General features: G+C 35.5%; 1 protein-coding gene across 4 annotated transcripts in view; it reads left to right on the top strand.

Annotated features, from left to right (window-relative positions):
- The window catches only part of CNTN5 (contactin 5), a 636,498-nt gene that overhangs the window by 194,734 nt on the left and 418,891 nt on the right, over nt 1-22,873 (top strand). For all 4 annotated transcript variants that reach the window (XM_021381356.1, XM_021381346.1, XM_021381363.1 and 1 more), the window contains one exon: nt 1,319-1,455. The gene's annotated coding sequence lies outside the window, so the exon portion shown is untranslated. The remainder of the gene's footprint in view (nt 1-1,318; nt 1,456-22,873) is intronic.

Genomic DNA, 22,873 nt, shown 5'->3' with positions numbered 1-22,873 from the left:
GCTATCTGGGTAGAAAAAATTAATTCAAACAATAATAAGTTTAAGGAAGTACTATGCTGTGTTTTTTTTAGGAGGATAAGCTAAATGGTGACACATGCCTATAGCATCATTTCTAAGGACTTGTTTGAAAACAAAGAGATCAACAATAGTTTTGATTGCATGTTATCTGTAAAAGGCTACTTATTAATATTAAAATGATATGGAAAATCGTCATTAGAAAAATGCTCATGAGGTAGTTTAAAATCCAAACAACAAAAATATTTTAAATTCATTATAGCTAATTATAGCTAATTATACATAAATGTAACTGACACAATAAACTTGTAAATGTTCCTATCTCTTTCTTCTCAATACTATTCTTTATTTGTAGGGGTGCAAATCATGGAATCATAGAGTCATAGAATCATTAAGTTTGGAAATGGCTAGTAAGACTTGTCCAACATCAACCCATCCCCAACATGACTACTAACCAGTACCTCTCACTGCCACATCTACACATTTCTTGAACACCTTCAGGGACAGTGACTCAACTACTTCAACTACATTGGAATAGGGCAGCCTATTCCAATGCTTGGCCACTCTTTCAGAGAATTTTTCCTAATATCCAATATGAATCTCCCCTGGTGCAGCTTGAGGCCATTACCTCTTCTCCTATCACAATTTACCTGGGAGAGTAGATCGACTTCCACCTCACTACAACTTCTTTTCAAATCGTTGTAGAGAGCAAGAAGGTCTCCCATGAGCCTCCTCCAGACTTAACAATCACAGTTCACTCAGACATTCCTTGTATGACTTGTGCTCCAGACCCTTCACCAGATTAATTGCCCTAAAAAGAACCCTTCATTACTATTGGTTTTTTTGTTTGTTTATTTTACCTGAGAGTGGTGAAGAGGAGGTTGGAGAAACGACATTTTTTTTTCATAAAAACATAAACCAAAACACTTTCAAATCCTGTATCCATTCAGAAAACAACAACAACAACAACAACAACAACAAACCAACAACAACAAAGAAGAAGTATATCAAATTTAATTCATATAATGGATTCACAGAATGGATTGTGTTGGAAAGGACCTTAAACATAACCTAGTTCCAAACTCCTGCCATGGGCAGGGTTGCCACCTACTCGATCAGGCTGCCCAAGGCCACATCCAGTCTGGTCTTGAATGAAGACCCAAACAATGCTGCAACATCATGCAACAGAAGTGGAATGAAACATGACAGTTAAAGGAATAGATCTCTACATACGAGATGGATTGAGTATTTAAGGCTCTAAATATAGGAAACTAATACATTTATATGTTATTTTGTCCCACAGATTACTGAAAAAGCATCCTAACACTTTTTGATTCGCTTCAACTCCTGAGCATCGTCACATTCCACCCATACAAGAACCATTCTGTGGAGATCATCTTTGTTTCGGAGGACATCTGTACAGACAATAGAAAAGCAAAGGTAGTGGATATTTAAACTAAACTACTTTTGGAATATGCTTATGAGCTTTATGGCTTGTATTTATTAAGTTATAACATAAAGATCAATCATAGAAGCTCTTGCCAGCAATTCAACTTAAATAATCCTACCAGTGGAACTCAGATTTAAAAAAAATCAGTTTTTTGTATAATACTCACATGCTTCCCACCACAGGTAGGTTTGTAGAAGGCTCTTTCCTGAAAGAGTTTACCAAACCTTGTAAATGTTTTAAAATAACTTCAGTATTCTCTGAAACTGGGAGAAATGAACAACTTTTAAAAAATAATCTTTGTCTCATGTTTAATTATATCTAATTCATCCTGGAAAATTCTGGAAACAAGAATTAGATACTGAATCTATATTGCTCTTTGAAGGTTCATGTATTTCAACGTGACTTGGTCTTGTTCAATAATACTGCGCGTTTTTTTATCAGTCTGAATTCATAGAAAGTTCTCATGAAGGTGAAATTAAGATCAAGGCTAATCTAACCTGTTAGGTAGTCAAAGTTTGTTCATGAATGATCTTAAGTGTTTTGTGTTGTTCAGTACATTTTATTAGCATATTCAAATAAATACAAATGTATATTTACGAAGCAGGTGAAAGTGAAAAGTGGTGTGCTCATTAAGAGCCTATTGTGACACAAACTAGTGCAATGAAGCAGCTGCAGGTATGAGACTTCTAAATCTAATATTCATTTTCCAGATGAATGATGGGTATTCAGTTTAAATTTATCATGAATACAGCTGCAGATGGAAATAAGATGGAGTAAACCTCAGCAGTTATCTGTTAGCAGCTGTGCTTTATCATATAATAACTGAATGACTTATGATCCTGTAGTTCAGGATACCTCTAATTAATTTTTAAGTTGAGTCTTTATTCTCAACCTCAAACTGTGGTTTATTAATAGGTCAATATAAAGAGCCTGCTAAAGTGTGATGTGTGGCTGTGCAAACATATTTGGAAATACATAGTTCATTGTTGGATGTTATCATTTTACCTGCCTGCCCAACTAAATGAGAATCATATCAGAAGACTAAATGAGACAGTGCAGTCCAACCAGACATAACTGAATTAGAACTGATGAACTTGATGTGAGTAGATTCAGAGTGTCATTTTAAATACAACATAATTTAACTCATTTTCCTGCCCTTGACAGCTTATTGCAACCACTAAAACCATAGGAAAGACTAGCAGGTGAATTTTAACTTACTTTCTCTGGATAATCCTCATTATAATAGCTGATTTATCAAAAGATAATCTTTACATAAAAAAGTGGGTTTGCTCTGAGATTATCTAAAGCAGTCATTCTGGAATCTAAGTGTTATCAGTAATGTCCACAAGGAGCAAGAGATCATAGAAGGAGACAAGAGAGAAGAGTTTTTGCAAATATATAAATGAAAACCCACTCTCTGTTCTCTTTCTGTCCAAAGAACAATAGAGGCAAACTGAAGTCATAATTTTATTTGAGAATTTAACTTCTTGAAGATTTCTGCTTATCAAAATAATAGCTATTTATATGCTGTATACTCTATTTCAGAATTCTGTAAGTATTTAAGTGTTATCTCTCCTGCATGGACAAGCTGAAAGAGCTGGGGCTGTTCAGCCTAGGGTAGAGAAAGCTCCAAGGTGACCTGAGAGCAGCCTTTCAATATCTGAAGGAGAGCTACAGGAAAGAAGGGGACAGACTCTTTAGCAGGGTCTGTGGTGATAGGACAGGGGGAAATGGTTTCAAACTTAACGAAGGTAGACTTAGGTTGGATATAAGAAAAAGTCTTTGCAGTGTGGCTGGTGAGGCACTGTAACTGATTGGCAAGAGATGTGGTGGATGCCCCGCCCCTGGAGACTTTCAAGGCTGGGCTGGATGGGGCTCTGAGCACGCTGATCTAGCTGTAGGTGTCCCTGTTCTTTGCAGGGGAGTTGGACTAGATGACCTTTAAAGGTCCCTTCCAACTCTGAGGATTCTATGATTCTATGATTTAGAGTGGAGGCTTTTGATAGTCCAACTTAGGCAAATATGTCAGGATCATTTCCATAGATATTCTTTCTATGTAAATATATAATATCTGATGGCAGAACCAACTTCTGGCCTGCCAGACTTTGTGCATGATGTTAACTTCATTCTCTGTTACTCTGAGTCTTGTGTCTTTTGTGCTTATTAAATCCATTTAGTTCTTTCCTAATAAACGGCATCTTCAAGTGTTCAATTATATAAATTCTTATGTAAAAAAAGTTTTGATTTAACCTGACACAGAGCCAAATTCACATAGCCATTTGTTCACTGCCGCCCCTGCAGTTAAATAGGCAAGAAAATTGATAAGCAAAATGCAAGAACGCATGGGATAAGGACAATTTTGTAAGAAGGGAAAAAAAATGCTTGAAAATGGGAAAAAAAACAACACAACAAAGAATTAAAAAGCAAATGGTGCAAGAACTGCTGACCAATGTGCAATCTGTCCCTGAGCAACGTTGGCTTCCCCAGCCAACTCTCCCAGTTTTATCATTCTGCATGACAACATACGGTATGGATTATCCCTTTGGCCAATTTGAGTCAGTATCCTAGCTCTGTCCCCTCCCAGCATCCTGTGCACGGCCAACTCCTTGCTGGCAGGGGCAGCATAAAAAGTAGAAAAGTCCTTGGTTCTGTGTAAATGCTATCTTGCAGCCACTAAAATATCAGTTTGTTCTCAATATTATTCTCATCTTAAATCCATAACACAACACCAAACCAAGTACTAGGAAGAAAAGTAATTCTATTGCAGCTGAATCTAGGACGAGAAGTAATCAAAAATGGCTAAATACAAATCGTGCTGCATTTTGTTCCATTTCTGTAAAGAAAGAAGATGATTTAGAACAACTTTGTGCCTAAATATGAGCTATTTATTTACTGGTGAAGAACATGCCCTTAAAACAGTATCTTTGCTCTCTCTCTAAGTACACAGTGTGTACAAAAAAAAAAGTTCCCTAAAAGAAATTTAGGGAAAACATGCTATTTCCTTGACTACAGTCATTTAATTTTTACCCAGCTCTGAGATACAAGAATGCTTTCATACCTTCTTTCCTGAAATGCACAAGATTTCCAAGTTTTTGCCTAAAATTCTGCTACTTGACCTGTTCTGTTCTTTCTTTTCTATGGGCTTACCTTTGGTTAAATTTCCAAGGAATAATGGTTACATGCACAGTTGTGTTAAATCAGAATAGCTAGTATATGTCCAAGTTTGATTCTTTATTCTAAGTTAATCATTTATATAGAACAGATGCAAAGCTTACATAAACAAAATAATAATTAAAAAAAAACCTCTCTGACGCATATATTTGAATATACTGTGTCAATCCTGTTATTGTATCTATCATGTTAACCTGGGCATAGTGATTATATTTAATACATCTTTTCAGAACTGCTCTTTGTTTCAAATTTTACCTGAAAAAAAATGCACCTATTAGGAAAAACACTTGCTAAAATGAATTATATAGAGTTTTCAGTACGTGGTTATTTTGGAAATTCTGACAGTTCTAGTAGTGATGGATAGGAAAAAAGTAGCAGTGCTTTACAAGAACACAACTCCACATTGTCTTCCAAATGTGAAGATTCTGGAAGATTAACATGTTGAGTGAATGGAAGAATCTGACATGAATAAGTTACTTTTTGTCCTTCTGGAATTTAACAAACCTTAAATGGCTTGTGCTGGATAAAAGAAAAACAGGAAAATGACCTTTATCTCTGTCATCACTGCAAATCATGTTGTTCCATTGTTCCAGTGATGCGTAGAGGTGGAAATAACGGAGATGAGTACAATAGACTTTTCCATAGACTGAGTTTTCCAGGTCATTTAATTCTCTGTAGTGTCTTCAGAACCTTTCCAACAGAGCTAATTATAACAGATTGTCACATTATCCTGTTCACTGTGACCTGTTTGGGTAGATTCCAGAAATTCTACTCATTTAAATCTATGGGTGAAAAAAAGTATTTACTGAATTGATTTCTAATGGTTATGATAATTGTGATATTCAGGGCAAATAAAATAATGCGTTATTGAGTGTTATATGTGTTAAATAATGATTCTTTTATTTTGATACTTTGGATCTGGGTTACTGTTCTGCTTCAGAATTTTCCTTGGAGAATCTGGCCTCCTGGTAGTACACATTCCTTAGGGATAGGTCCCCCAATCTAACAAGGTTTTTTTTGCAGCGTGTATCTAGTCGAAAGTGTTCAGACTCTCTCTTTGCTAGAAGAGGAATAACTGTTGCTCAGAGGATGATGAATATAGCTTTTACCTGGGAAATGTGATTGCATCAAATAAGATAAGTGCAAAGTAGAAAATCTAATTAATGCAAAATTAAATGGAGTAGGGTACAAGGGCCTCACCCCTACTTTTTGGCTGATTTTAAGAAGTTACCATGGTCAGGAAAACAGCAATGGGGCCAGCCTGGCAAGTTATTTAGGTCCAGGCAGGCTCCAGTGTTTGTAAAGACCACTGTAAGATTTTCATAAAGATTAAATATGCCTAATTTTCATAGGGTGAGTATGAAAGCTTAGTTTCAAACCTGGCCATAGTATATCTTGTTGAGCCCATTGTACCTCTGACTCCCAGCAGCCAGCTTGAAATTAGCCACAAGGTAGATGATCATTTATAATGGGGATAGATGTAGCTCTTCAGGGCAGATGGATGTTGGGGAAAACACTGTACATCTATCCATCCCTTCTTAAGAAATGGGCAATGTAAAGTTTTACATGGTAAGCGAGATACACTTTGTGAGTAGTGAATATAAATTTTCAAAGCATCAAGGATCTTAGTCTTGAAGACTGTTCAGTGATTGTCTTTTCAGTTGTGTGGTTATCTTTTAGGATATTCATAGTTCTTTAGGATGTGAGGAAATTACCTCAAATTGTGTCAGAGGAAGCTTAGACTGGATGTCAGGAGAAAATTATTCATGGAGTTGGCAATAGATTGCCCAAGGAAGTAGGGTGGTCATCATTCCTGGAGGTATTTTAAAGATATGTGGATATGGCATTTAGGAATGTTGTTTAGTGGTTTTTAGTTAGATTTTTGGTAATGCTGAGTCTTTTTCCAAGGGCTGATCTTTTCCAACCTAAATGATTTTGTGTTTCATACGAATTCCAAGTTTTCAGAAATACTTGTAAAATTTAGAATTATTTTCCCAAACTCAAATAATAATAATGATAATAAAAGATAGAGTACCATAAGAATGCTTATATCATGTTGCATTTTCTATGACTAGAAGGAGAGAAGGAGATTGTCAGTACACTGGTTTTGTCTCAGGTTTCAAACCTGAATCCACACTCATATCAGTCTTATAAATATTCACATGACTTAAAGTTAGCTTTGTTTGTATAACCCATAGATTATTCTAAATATTATTCTAAATAATGGAGATGAGTACAGTAGATTTTTCCACAGACTCTGTTACTTCCACCTTAATGTCTAAAATGGAAAGATGTAGAATTGAAAGGTAGGCTATTCAGTAGATTAGTAATTGATTGAATGGTCACAATCAGTGGGTTGTTGTCAATGGCTCTGTGTCTAGGTGGAGGCCAGTGATGAGTGTTTGTCTCCCAAGGGTCCGTATTGAAGCCAGCACTCTTTATAAATGCCATAGACAGTGAGATTGAGTGTACCTTCAGAAAGCTTGCTGATGATACTAAGCAGAGTGTTGAAGTTGATACAACAGAAGGCAGGGGTGCCATGTGGGGAGATCTGGACAACCTTGAGAACTAGGCCTACATGAACCTAATGAGATTCAACAAGGCCAACTACAAGATACTGTGCTTGGGGTGAGGCTCTTTGAGAGCAACCCTGAAGAGAAGGACTTGAGGGTCCTGATATATGAAAAGGTGGGCATGAATGAACAGTGTGTGCTTGTGGCCCGGAAAGCCAACTATATCCTGGGCTACATCAACCAAGGGGTGGCAGCAGGGCAAGGAAGATTATTGTCTCCCTCTGCTATGAACTTGTAAGGCACCATCTAAAGTATCATGTCCAGGCCTGGGGACCCACCACAAGAAAGACATGGAGCTGTTGGAGCAGATCCAGAGGAGGGCCAAAAGACAGTGGGAATTCTGGAGCACCTCTCCTATGAAGAAAGGTTGAGGGAGATGGGCTTATTCAGCCTGGAAAAGAGGAGGCTCCAAGTGGACCTTGTTGTGGCCTTCCAGTACTTAAAGGGAGCTTAAAAACAGGAGAAAGACCAACTTTTTACATGGTCTGATAGTGATAGGACAAGGGGGAATGGTTTAAAACTAAAAGAGTGGAGATATTGATTAAATATTAGGAGAAAGTTTTTTTAATCAGAAGATGGTGAGACAATGCAACAGGTTGCCCAGAGAAATTGTGGGTGCATCATCCACGAAGATATTTAAGGGCATGTTGAATGAGAGAGACTGGGCAGCCAGATCTGGTGGGTGGCAGCCCTGCCCACATCAAGTGAGTGGAGGTATATGATATTTGAGATCCCTTCCAACCCAATCCATTCTATGATTCTATGATTCTTCTAGGCTACCAGTAGTAACAAAAAAATAAAAAAAAAAACATTTCTTCAAAATTTAATTTTCTGATCTGTAATCTGGAGAAGAGTTCTCGGCAAATGGAATATATTTCTGGGTTCTGCTGTACTTTTAATGAAATGATAGAAAATCCATAATCTCACATAGAAATTAAAGCATTACATAGTATAAAATGACAATCTGAAAATAAGCTTCAGATATCTCTAATATGTATTACAACTCCTTTTTCAGTAATTTCAGGAGGGGGAGGTATTTACTTTTGTTTTGGCCAGATGAGGAGAACTAAAGCTCACTATTTGTTGATATTACATATTAGTATATATTAGTTGTAGCAGGAGTAATTTTCCTATTTAAATTCCTTAGAATAAAAGTTATTTTCATCATTTTAATAACCTATACAGTGGGATTTATCAATAATTTTTGTAATCAATTCCTTCAAATTCATATTTATATTGTTATTGCTTTAATCTAATATTTGATACTGATAGAAAAGAGCTGCAAAATATTTAATGACATTTGGCAAATAACATCTTACCAATTTTGTCATTACTTCCTGATAAAAGTAATTTTAGAAATCAGCAGTCTTGTTAGTTAATGCTAATGAATGTAGCAGTCACACATCATTGGGTCTTAGTTTGGTTTTAACATCTTTTTATAGGATTGTGAGGAGGCTTTTTTTGCAACTGTAGTCTTCAGTATTATCAATTGTGCTACTGTAAAAGCACTTGTAACCAGTTCCTGTCTGGATTTTCAATCATATTAAAGAAAGTGAAGTGGTTACACATAGAAGTAAAGTTAAAGGATTCTTAGATAGAAAAGGACTTCAAGATGTCTCCAGTCCAACATCCTATTCACAACAGGACAGTTCTGAGAACAGGTCAGACTCTGCAGGGTTATATCCAGTTGGAACTTCAAACTATCCAAGGACATAGAACACACAATCACTCTAGGAAGCTTCTACCACTGCCTGAATGTCCCTGGAGTGAAAAAGCTTCTCTATATCCAGGCTTAATGTTTCTCAAATCAATTTACATCTGTTGTCTTTCATCTTCCCAACCTGCATGGCTGTGGAGAGCCTGGCTCCATCTCCTCACTGACTTCTCCGTCAATGTCCTACTGGGAGCTGCAGATAGTTACCTGTTAGGTCTCTTCCTGAGGCTGAGGTTGTCCATCTCCCCTTGCATCACAAGGCCCACAAAATCTCAATGGTCTGCCCTGAAATCCCTCCAGTTTGTAAATATCTGTTTTGTGCTGGGTGAACAAATATGGACATTATGCTGCATATAAAAATTCAGAAACATTATTGAGTTGACTATTTTTTAACAACCTTTGTTGTTGTTTTTTATTTTGAAGCCAATTTAATTTACAGTAGCATGGATCAGATTCTGATGTAGCAAAAACAGTCCTAAGACTATATCCAATTTCTTGAAACTCAAGATCCTGTATTAATCCTACTCCATTAAAATTTCTTAGAATGAGATAAAGAGTTAAGAACAACAGTGCTCTAACTTGATTCTTCAGAGGCTTTCTTCACTTGTTTCTTCTGGCGATATTTGCACCTTTACAGTTTCCTGTAAACATCAGATTTTATCTTCAAGGAATAAAGCAAAAAGAAAGAACAAATTTTAACTGATGCCAAAGGCATCCTTATATAACTGTTCTAGGATGAGTGGGAACCATAGCAGTTCTTATTATGAAATAAAATAGCTGAACTGATCTCCACTAGTGTTGGTCGATACCAGGTGCTCATGCATATCTCTGCTTTCCCAGGAATCTAGCCTCAACCTCAGATCAAGACCATGGAAGACTTTGTAGCAATTTTCAAGACAGTATACATCTTGAGTATCTCCATAAGAAACTGGTATAAATTAGCATTGTACAAGTGCCTGAGCAAACTGAAGACTTGATTTTACACATAAGTCTTGAGTTTATTATCATTTTTTCCCCCCTTGATACAGTTAAGTATAGACATGATTTATTTTTAAACCTGTTATCTATTACTAGATTTACTTATTAGTGTGTCACATCTCTTGTGGGCTTTGACCTCCAGCTTGATTGTTGCAATTGGTGGGGTTCTACTTTCTTGATTACATATATTAAAATAGATCTACAGTGCTCACTGTTGCTCTTTCTACAGGCAAGAGAGAAAACAAAATAACAAAATTAAATCCTTCTACTGTAAACATCTGAGAAAGAGAAATATTTCCAGTGTGATTTGTCTCAGATTTCTTTCTATTAAACAGAAAGGGGCATCATCAGACACAAAAATTACAGTCAATGGATGTTGTGCATAAGTGAATCCTGCACTCAATTTGATACTTTTTTGTTGTTGTTGTGCTGCTGCTTAAAGAAATGCTAAAAGCATGAACTTTTCTATTGAAAAAAAAATAAAATAGTGTATAGTCTCATTTTGGGATTCAGTAACTGAAAATTTTAAGTCACCACTTTTACTGGACTAGAATAGAATAGAAACACGAAGCTTTTTCAATGCTTCTCCTCTTTAACACTAAAATCTATTAAAAAGTCATAATTTAAAATAAAAGAGTGCTGAAATTGTTCTAAAATTTTGCTAGAAAATATGAAACTGATTTTATTGAAACTACAGAAGTAAAACTCACTTTTAACCTTGTTTCATTGAACCTCCTGTAATTGAATATTCATTTAAAAATCATTCCAGTTCAGATGTTATATATAGTGATTTATTTTTTGTTGATGGCTAGTGAAATTTGGAGTCTGTATTCATTTAAGAACAAACAAGTAAATGAGTTATCACACAGAGTAGTTGAACATAATTATATGATTAAGCATTAACATCTGGATAGATAATCAAAGCCATTATGACCACAATGTCTTAAAATTATTTGTGAAGGAAATTACTGATTTCTTTACTAAATCATAAAATGTGGAAAAAAGCAAATACATTAAAGAACAGTTGTTACAGAAATCTTGCTCTGTGGGCTGAGTGAGTTCTGAATTTCAATAATGTTTTTGTGTATGCATACAGCAGAGAAAAAAAAAAGTATTCTTGAATGCTGGAAATCAAGGCTTTTGAAAGGGATTCTATCCCCATTTAAAATTTTTTTTTTTTTTTTTGCCATACTGTCAAGGCCACTGTCTTTCAAGAAAACCGTTTATTGGAAGAGAAAGGAGAAAAAAATAATAATAATATGTTAACCAACTAAAAGCACAAGGCAAATGGTACAGAATTCATGCTTGGATAATTTATAAGCACTAGGCTACATAAAATTAAGTTTAGATAAATTGCTGTTTCTAATAAGTAAAATGCAGCATCTAAATGATGTAATGGTATTCTTATTTGCTGCTTGAGATGTTTCATGCAGCAAAATTCAATTTCCAGAATTAAGAGTCTCAAAATATTCCACCCCAAATTAGCAACACTGAAATCTTTTTTAATTCTTGATTTGTGCAAATGTAAAAATATTCAAGAGATGCAACTATGAGTAGAACAGAATAGCACTGCAAGTATCAGCAACTACTTGGCAAAACTCACTTCAACTGGACACATATAGACAGAAAACTGCTTAGTTCTCTTTAATAAATGTGAGCTAAGTAATTGTTTTATTTCTTCAGAGTGAAATAAATCTACTTTTTATTTTCATGTTCAGGAAAAGAAGGTGTGGTGAACATCTCAAATTCTACATATATTGAATTCATCTTCAATAGCATGATTGACTGGACTCTGCAGTATATATTTTAAAAGTATATTTTATCCGCCAGCTTTCCTTATCTACTTCACAGTGTAGAGATAGCATCCCTTTTTGAAGGACTTGCTAAAGATATAAATGTGTTGGGTATAGCTCATTCTTCCTTAGGCAAATCTTCATATTGGAGCTTCTTGTAAAGATAAAATTGGCTACATAAACTTCAGTGGACAGTTTCTGAACTCAGTTTCAAGGCTACCCTCTGAGTGTTTCATTTGCCTCCACACTCTTTTGATGTTTCTGTACTAGCTCTAACCCTCAAGAAATTATATATCATTCTATCCAACATCATATATCAGTAATTGCCATTCTTTTTATATTAAATTTGTTTTTGATATTTAATGCATACTTCATAATGCTGTTCAGTTTTATATATGATATGTATTATACATATACATGTATATATATATATTTATATATATAAGATACATAGATCTTAGTTAATTATTTTTTGTAATACTAAACTTCAGATAGATTCTTATCCCACTATCCACAGATTAGGAAAAAGATGTGGGTTTATCACAGAATCATTGGGTTGGATGGGACCTCTGCGGATCATCTAGTCCAGCTAAAGCAGGTTCCCTAGAGTTGGTTATACAGGATAGCATCCATGTAGATTTCGAATATCTCCAGAGAAGGAGACTCCACAATGTTTCTGGGCAGCTTATTCCAGTGCTCTGTCACCCTCAAAGTAAAGAGGTTCTTTCTCATGCTCAAGTGGAATTTCCTGTGTTCCAGTTTGTGCCCATTGCCTCTCGTCCAGTCACTGCACACCACTGAAAATAAGCCTGGCCACATCCTCTTGACACCCACCCTTTTGATATTAATAAGTGCTGATAAGATCCCCTGTCAGTCTTCTCCCTTCTCCAAGCTGAACTGTCCCACGTCTCTCATTCTTTTGTAATGAGGGAGATGCTTCGGGCCCCAGTCATCTTTGTGGCATTCTACTTGGATGTCTCCAGTAGATCCCTGTCTTCTGTAAACCAGGGAGCTGGACACTGGACACAGTACTCAAGATGCGGCCTCACCAGGGCAGAGTAAAAGGTGAGGATCACTTTCCTCGACCTGCTGGCCAAACTAACCTGCCGGGTTAAACCACAACAAAACTAATTCATATTATTTATTAAGATAAATACAACAAGTTATAAGGTAAACATTAAATTGATGTCTTTCTTTTTTCTTAAAAGTCTCTTTTACTCTGTAAGTCACAGACATAAGAAATTTAGCAGATGCCACAGAGAAAAAGTTGAATTTCATCTGTTGATCAGGACAATAATCCCTATATATAGGTTCAATATTCTGTCATTTGGGGAGACAAACATGTTTTCACTGGCTTCTGTATGTTGAGGGCGGTGAGACACTGGTACAGGCTGCCCAGAGAAGTTGTGGATACCCCATCTCTGTAGACATTCAAAGCCAGGTTGGGTGGAGCCCTGGCAGCCTGATCTAGTGGGTGACAACTCTGTCCATGGCAAGGGGTTGGAACTACATGATCTTTAAGTTTCTTCCAGCAGCAGCCATTCTATGATTCTATAATTTTATGAAAATGCATACATAGAGTCTTACAGACTAAGTTTCTGTTTATTTATATAACAGAATCTGTGATCTGAGATGTTGGAATAAAAGAAGGGAAGGTAGAACAACAGACAAAATATCTGAATAATCTGAAGCACTAGTTTTCATATGCTGACAGATCTTGAAGATAGAAAATTTATGGAATAAATAACTGAAAACTTGTTTGAAATTCCGCTGTACCTAACAGCAAAGCCTCTGGCAGTGACAAAGGTTACATCAGCTCATGTAATTTTAAAAAATTTACATCTTGCTCTCTGTTTGGGAAATGGAGACCCAATTTATTAGAATAGGAACTAAATCTTGAAGTTGCAGTATATCCCTTATTGTGTTTCTGTATCAAGAAACAAGTAATGAACCTACACATCAATATTCTACATTTAATTATTACATTTAATTAATCAGAAGCTAAAATACATCTCAGCAGTTAGAAGTGGAGTAGGAAAGGCAGAGTGGCAGAAAACCCTCAGAAAAGGATCACCTGATTAAAGTAATCTAAGCAGATAAATCAGCAATTCACTGAAGACAAACACAGAAAACTTCTTAGAAAAACAGGCAACAATGCCTATAAGGAGAAAAATGGCCCAGAATGAAAACTATGTGAAGACAATGTGAAAAAAATAATAGTTATGCCACTTAAATCACTTCACAAACCGTTTAATAAATAAAAGACATGCCACACCTTGCAACCTGTACCATGTTAGCATTGTGTGGAGAACAGAACGTAAGAATTAAATAGAAAGATAAGAAACAAGAATATTCCTTGTACAAAATTGTGTCAAGTTTTTTTTTTTATTAAAAATATGGCTAATGAGAAGGAAGTTGTACATGGAAATCTCGAAGAGATCTGGTTTTAATATTAATTAATATCCATAGCATAGGTAGCGGCAGTTTAACTGCCAACTAAGTAACCATGTGGGTGATAACAAGAGACAAAAAGTATTGTGTGAGAATACGATTGAATTTTCAGGACTTAGGCTTGACTTTCCACTTCTTTCTAGGGAATATATAATTTAGTAGCAGCAAAATGAAAGACTGTGAACACTGGCTTTACTAGTTATTTTTATTTTTCCTTTTGTAGACAAGAAAATGAACACATCTCATTATCCCACTGAGTTTCTACCAAGTTGTCAACATTATTAAAAATCCAGTACATAGATCCCAATTCTTACAGAAGAGACTTTTTTGTGAATATAACAAAAGAGTAATAATTCAACAGAAGATGAAGAATTACTCCATTTTAAACCCAAATTCTTTTCTCTAATATTTTTATGCTTGAATGAAATCTACCAATATCATTTCTTTTTTATTTATTTATAGATTTTCATAGTAAAAACAAATGAAACCTTAGTGATTCTTAAGACTTCAGTATATGTAACAATGAAGTGGCCCTATTTGAAAACGTTGTAATTGTCATACAGAAGTAATCAGTCATGTTGCTAAATTTAAAAATAATTTGGCTGATGAAGAAGAAATGTTTTCCTTGCATAATGCATTCATTTTCTATAACAAATTAGTTCCCACATAAATCCAGTCTTCCAGACAAATGAATATTCAGTTAAACAAGAATCTGAAACTTAAACATTAAAATAAATGCAACTGTACTGATCACAGTAATTGAATTAACAGATGGATATGCAGTGCCTATTTAGCTGTTAACATATACATTGTAATTTTGTATATAGTTAAAACACAATTTTTACAAATCAGCGTTCATTTTTTAATGCCAGTTGCATGAGGTTAGAAATGTATGTATGACTTAGAGAGCATGATTTCTTTAAATTAGCTTATACAAAACTCACCATTCAGAAATAGTCATTCCAATAAACTATTTCCCTTTAAATAAGCTGTATCTGTCAATAGAAGGAACCTGGCATGCCCAGATGGGATGAATCTGAGCCCAGTGTTATTCATTAAAGTTCATTTGATAACACTCTACAGTGCCATTTTACAGAATTCAGCTGGTTAAGATTTTGCAAAATGATGCACACAGCAAAGGTATAACAAAACTTTATATTGTAACTGTAAACCTTAATAAATATAATCTGTATTTAGTGTAAAATAGTATTCTTCACTGTATTTGTTGCTTGAATTGTGCATTCAATCCTTGTCAAATTGTGAATTGCTGAGGAAATTACATCCTTATGGGTAGCAAAACAGAACTTTGCAGTTCTTATTATAAAAGTTTTTTTTCATAATTTGGCTTTTCTTTTCAGAGTAAAAGCCTGTTACCTACAATTGACATTTGCTCTCTATAACTACTTGAAGGGAGGCTGTAGTGAGCTGGGGGTCGCCCTCTTCTCTCTTGTAACTAGGGACAGGACAAGGGGGAATGGCCTCAAGTTGCGCCAGGGCAGATTCAGGCTGGACATTAGGAAATACTACTTTTCTGAAAGAGTGGTCAGGTGCTGGAATGGGCTGCCCAGGGAGGTGGTTGAGCCACCGTCCCTGGAGGTGTTAAAGAAATGTTTAGATATAGTGTTGAGAGATGTGGTTTAGCGGAGTTATTGGTGGTAGGTGGATGGTTGGACTGGATGATCTTGTAGGTCTTTTCCAACCTAGCTAATTCTATGATTCTATGATTCTATGACACACCTCAACTGATCTAACCAGAATCTTACTTAACTCTTTAAGAACTTTAATCTACTGTAAAGGTCTATATTATGGTAGAGACTGTAACCACCTTCAGAGCCACACATGTGAGGTATCTGCTATTGCATATTTATATTTGCCATTTCTGCTGTAATATCCTGATTTCAACACCCTTCATCCTACTACCACAACAATTCAGTCCACTATTAAAAGCTTCTGCATAACATTTGGGTATGAAATATGTATCCCTTTTCTGGCTCCTGAGAGTTCTTTCTCTGCCATATATTTAGAGAATGAATACATATTCTTTGAACGTGAAGTCTGCAACAGTGTTGGACAAAAAAACTACTCAACCCACAGTATAGAACATTTTTTTGCAATCATGTTCAAAGTGGTTTATTGATTTTATTAATGTCACATAATTAGCCATCAATTAATCTTATTTTCATAATCAATAGTAACAATGCAGAAGATAAACCGCAATGCTAGACATTTTTAAAATGTTAATAAATATCTTTAAATTGTTGAACATCCTTTTATAACTGTACCAGACATATGGATCACACACTCACAGTTGCACATGTGCTCTGGCTTTCTTCGCACTCATGTCAGCCTACCTAGTGAGATAGCACCAACAGGTATGCACCTAAGGTGTGGGTCCTGCATTGCACCCTGCCCCCCCTTGAAAATTTCCATGGTCCTTTAATGCTGCTTTTCAAGCTGACTCCCCTGCTTGCAGAACAATCTTGGTAATGCCCTGGTTAGCATTTAATCTAGGGACCACTGGCCTCTTGCCTTCTAGCATTGCTGACATTTGGACAAGCAGGATCTCAAACAGTTCTGGGTGATCCTTTCACATGTCATGCACTTCCAGCACCACCCTCCCATCCGTTGTTAGCCATAGTGAGGCTATGCTGTGGGCACCATGCATAGCTGCAATCCTGCTTTCTTGCTTTTGTCTTCTGTTGCTTTTGTACCAGACTTCTGTTTCTAGTTAGAAAGGAAGAGAAGAGCTTAAATGTGCTGGTGGGTTTGTTGGCCGTGAACCTGCTGAAAGTGAATGTGGGGGAAGCCCTAGCACTATAGTTAAGAAATGAGAAACAGTGCATATCATCTTGGGTGTGACAGGCTATCCTACACAGAAGTATAGAAATCAGTTCTGTAAATGTTTAAGTACAAAGTAGGCTGCTCAGGAATAATGCTGCCTACATAGGACAGTCATTCATTACAGCATATTTACCTTGTTATAATTAGTTTGCATCTTTCATCTAATTTCTGTGTTCTTTATGTAATTCAACCAGAGTGATTACCAATATTTCAATAAATGGTAAATTCACCGCATGTTGTATTGAGAAACAAATCATTCCTTTGAGTAATTGTTCTAATCAAGTGTATTTACATTGGAGTGGAATTGGCAATTTTTGTCATTTTGCTTTGAGATGTGAGAGAACATTTTATTTACTTTTTATTTCTTTGACTGGAGCTTATTTTTCTGTCAAATACTGAGACACACTATATATTGTAAAAGTAATTGGATGTGGCTCAAGAATAGAGTAATAAATATCTAGCCAGTGTTTCCTTTCAAGTAAAGAAAAAATCCTGAACTTGATTTAGTACAAGCTTTACTTAGTAACTGTGGATAGCTTGTTTGACAAGGGATTTGGAGATATGAATGCAACAAGAAATCAAATATAGTTGACTACACAGCGAGCTATGAATATTTTGAAACTTATATCCTTGTATTTTGAAAGGGATTTTTTTTGTTGTTTTATTTAAAGAAATAATACATAGTAGGTCAGCTCTACTTATTTTGCTTAATCCAAACTGAATATTTATACATTTACACATCTTTCAGCTTGTGAAATTCATTGTTTTTATATATAAAAAAATAATATGCATCCATACGTATGGCACCTTCAAAATATTATCCCTTACTTTAGAACTGTTGTGTGACTAACGTCAACTTCTGTATGTCTAAAAATACCCTTTAAAAATGAATGAAAATGTAATTAAGGTTCTTCTGATATAATTCCATGGTTTGAAATGTAAACTAAAAGTTGTAATAGCTGAGCGTTGGAAAGAGCACTTAGGAGCTAGTAGTAAGTGTCCAGAGCTTTCTGTATTAGCAGAGTTATATAGAACCTTACAATTTGACGGCATTTGGAAAAGAAAATGCTCATAACCTTTCTTCACTTTTAACAGACTTTTCCTTTTCAAAGCTTTTGTGTCTACTTGGATTTGTGGAAAGTATCTTCACTTTATCTCACTGTGGGCTAAATTGTGTTTAATATATGCCACAGTAAAGCAACGGCAATTCTGTGGAAATCATCAGCATGTAGTCTTTGTGAAACAACATTAGATTTTCATTTGGTATCAGTTAGATTTCACCAAAAGATGAAGCTTTGTTGAGGAAAAGGGGATAGGAGCTTACATTTCACACTCCTTATTGTTCTTTGTTTCTGAAACATTTTTCATAGAATTTCTTGGATTATCCACTGTGATGTAAAGAAATTATTCACAATTTTCTTTCTTCTCTTTCAAAAAAATGAAGCTTGAATTTTACTAAAAGGTGTAACTCAATTCTCACCTTAGAATAAATAAATAAAAAAAAAGTATTATTCTGTCCTTAGAAGTTATGTTGATTCCTTGTAATGTTAATCTCTTTTAGTTACATTTTACCCCAATATTTTGAAAGATCTTGCCAAATGGAAATGATCATTGTCTTCTACCATTTTTATGAAACTGATTATGTCATATTTGACAGAGCAGAATCTTATGTCTGAAGCCCATAAAAGTTCAGGTGCCTAAAGTCTGACACAAGCACAGTTGTCAACTCAATTCAAAGTTCAATTCACATTCTCCTCCCTGAGCTTCCATTTAATCACGGTAATAATTTCAACCCAATACTGTAGGTAATGTTTCCTTTGCTTTCCCCAGTATCCTACTTTTAGACATAAACTATTTACAGCTACTATTTATATAAAATCGTAGGATACCCTGAGTCAGCAGGGATCCATTATGATCACGAAGTCTGGCTCCTGACAGGGCAATCTAAGAGTTAAACCTAATCTAAGAGCATTGTCCTAATGGTTCTTGAATACTAACAGGCTTAAGGCTGTGCCTGCTTCCCCAGGGAGCCTGTTCCAGTGCCTGACCAGTGAAGAACTTTTCCAAATATCCAGTCTCCACCTCAAAAGCCATTCAGTCTGAGTGCTATGAAATCCAGAGGGCAAAACTGGACAGTGAACTATAACAAAACTGCTGTCCTGATGAAATTCTTTGGTACTTCCTTCAGTAGCTAATGCCAGGGACAAAAATTGACCTTGCAACAGGCTATTTGAATGCTCAATCTATTAAATCAAGAGCAATGTTCTCCTTACCATGATTGTTTATCTAAATTAGCCTGGATTTTTGCCAGAAACTGACAGAGGAGAAGCTGTTTTCTTCTAGTGTGGAGAGGAGGAATAGGTAGCTTTAGATCTTTAATTCTATGTAAAGTCTGGATAAAACACATGTATTTAAGTTACACTGTTTTTTTAGCTCAGAGAACAAAACATACTCAAGTTCATCAGAGAGGTCAGTTCTCTAGAGTTATCCATTACCTTTCCCTTCCTACACTAACACATGCCTTAATTCCACATTCAATTATAATCTGCACCTTTATCATTTGAGCTGCATCTTAGAACTGAGTTTTAAAGCTAGAACGTAACAGATATCAATTTATGAAGGTGGAAAGAGGATCCGAGTGTCCTGTATTAGTTCTGGTTGATAGGTTTCCATTTCCTGTAATACAATCACTGCTCACCAGCCTTGCCCCCCCCTACAACTGCAGACTGTCTGCCCTGCAATTCATGGCCATTATTGATTATTTTGGGTGAGAAGTAAAATTGATATGTATTTCTTGGCATTTGTCTCAACAACTGAAGTAGACACGCAATATGCACCTCTTCTGAGAGTATTTTTTTAAACAAAACTAATTAAAAAGTAATGATACTTTTATTTAAGAAGTTATAGTACTTAACATATTATGGGTGCTTGTTAGAAGTTTAAAGATGAAACAAGTCCATTCAGTAGAACTTTCAGATTGGATAGCATTGGTAGAATAGCAGGATAGCATAAGATTTTAATTAAGGTGAGAATTGTCTTTATTTTTTTAAATGAAATATCCTATAACTCAGTTGTTGTTTGCAGAGATTAGAAAAATCAATATGCTACATTTATGCTCCCAAATCAGAATCAGTGTTGTGAGATAATAACAAATTATTTTCACTATAAAGGTATTTTCACTGCTATTTGCACGAACAGAAAGCATAGTTGGTGCCAGAGGTGTCACTGATGCCTAACTGCCATGGTCTGTGTGATTCTCAGATGAGGTTTCCTGTTACATACTTACTGTGTAACATCTGTTAAATCTTCCTATTTTCCCCCACCTTCCTCAAGTTTTGTTTTCTTTTTTTTTTTTTTTCATTTGTTAAGTTAAAATACAAAATTCAAAGTTATCTTCATATGATGCCGTCCACGCATTTTTCGAGTCACAATTAGGAACAGAAATTTCAGAGCATCTCTAGAAGTATCTCCAGAGGGTGACACAAAGCAGTCTTTTGTTGTCAATGACTGTATGAAAAATAAAATCTAATTTAGATAATGCATGTACCATATGAATATTCTGACTTTGCTTGGGTCTAGAGATACATTCCTGTGCTTGAAATTCATGATACCTCCTGTTGGTGCATATTGTACCTTTGTATCATTTTAAGTTCACTGCAATAAATTATTAAAATCTTTGAGAGATGAGATTCCTTGTAATTGTTTCTGTTTCATTTGGAAATTCTGCCTTGGACTTTTTGAATGCTCAGTAGCTGTAATTTTTCCCAAAGAGTGGAGCTGAGTTTTCCTGTTTCTGTCAAACTTCTGAAAATCCGGCAGATGCCAGACACTAAACCTGCATGTGCTCCTCAAAAAAATCCACTCTACAAAAACACCTTTGATTTTTTATTGGACATAAGCACTGGTTTTGTAGCATTTGACCTCTGTAATAAGGATATAACCTAAGATGACTGCAGTAGCAAACACTCTACTGCATGTATTTTAATTATTGATAAATGGATGTCTACATCAGGTCCCCTGCAGCTATCAACAATATTTGCTTTGCTGAAGCTGCTAAGTGGTCAGCTTCAAAGCACAAGAATGCCAGCAGTAAGGATGAGAGCACTGCGGTGAATTTCAAAAGAAGAGGTTCACGGCAGGAGTCTATCAGTAGCCCCTATCTCAACTCACTCTCAGCGGCCCTAGAGATGGCTGTTCAGCAAGGATGCCCTCCTGCGCAGCAGATTCACATGTACACTGGGAGACTGTGAAACTCATGTCTTAAAGCTGTGTAAAAAAGAATACCCTGGAATTACATGTAATTGCCCCCCATATGCAGGTTAAAAACAGTAAACACTATTGTGTATTTTAGGTTGATTTTCTTGTTGGAGCAAGAGGAGATGTACGTATATACAGACTCTGTCTTAAGCATGTGATCCTTTATAAAATATTTGGTTTTACCCAAATTTTCTTTTTCCTTAGAGATTATACTTCAACATTTGTTTGAGACAAGTTTTATAAAGGACTGACTTCCACGTGAAGGAACATAGATATCTAAAACAAGACCAGGAAAAGTCTTAGCTGAAGAAGAAGAAATTCCAACTCTTGTTTCAGAGCAAGGTGTCTAAGCAACATACTACATCGTGCTTTCTTTGAGAAAAGCTTTTTCCCTAAGTTTTAAGGCAAAATATTGTAGAGTATAGGTAACTCAGTTAAGTTTCATATCTGTCTTAAGCTTATTACTGACTTATAAAGCCAATAATATATTTTTAATTTAATTAAAACATGGCATCTTGAAATTACCAATAATGTTTATTTGACAGTTATGTCAAGGATTCTGAAGTTATCTGCTACTGTGATTATTGTGTCAACTGCAAATAATTTCTAATAAGACGTAAAAAGAACTAAGTTGTACTCATGTAATTACACGTATTTTTATTAATTTTAGAAAATGAATAAGAGCCATTGTGTTAAGTAGAACTAACACGGGGGATTTTTTTTCTCTCTCCTCCTGATTTATGGTAATATAAGTGCATCTCATTTGAATTAGACCATCTAATGCTGTTTGGTGGTCAGGATTAGAATTCCTCAAAGGCTTCGCATTCTCACATGGATACCACTTCCATTCAGCTATTTTCCCACTGGTAGTTTTAGACTGGATGTTAACAATAATTACAGAACACTAAATAGTTCATTTTAATCTTTAATAAGTTTACATCTTTTCAAATTGATTCTTGGAGTGTGAAATCTCTGTTGTTATTGCCATTTAATGTCTTAGCATTTCAGAACATGAATATGAAAAGAAGTTTTTTCCATTGTTTTGTAAGATGATTCAGCAGCTGTTAATATCAGAAGGTATAATGCCCTTTTGACTTTAAACACAATTAATGCTCATAATTATAAATACCCTTTATCAAAGCCTATCAGTGCTGACTCTGACTGATCTTGGCAAACACCAAGAGAAAGCACAGTCCAATGCAGTTTTGTAAATGTCACTGTATGACATCACCACTGGGAGTTGGCATCTTTCTGTACTGACAGTACAGAGGCTGTAATTAGAAATGAATGACAAGGTACTTTTCATCCTTGATGAGAAAAGATTTTTGTGTCAAAATATCTCACCACAGGAACATTTTTTTCTCTAAATGTTTCTTGTTCCGAACACAATTTGCATAAAAATAAGGGGAGGGAGGATGAGTAAAATTATTGCACAGTGTTGCTATGTGACAAAATAGCAGATGTTCTGCATTTGCAGATAACAAATGTTTGAATGCAATCATGTTGTGATATTGACAGATACCATTTGAGGGAAGCCGTAATGTATTCACTGTTTGAAAAAAAAAAAAGAAAGAAAAGAAAAGATAGAAAAGAGAGTATTAAAATTCTGGAGGCTTATGTAATGAGTTTT

Source organism: Numida meleagris, chromosome 1, assembly GCF_002078875.1.
Source record: "Numida meleagris isolate 19003 breed g44 Domestic line chromosome 1, NumMel1.0, whole genome shotgun sequence".
NCBI classification, from domain to species: domain Eukaryota; kingdom Metazoa; phylum Chordata; class Aves; order Galliformes; family Numididae; genus Numida; species Numida meleagris.
This window is presented reverse-complemented; position numbering and strand designations above follow the sequence as displayed.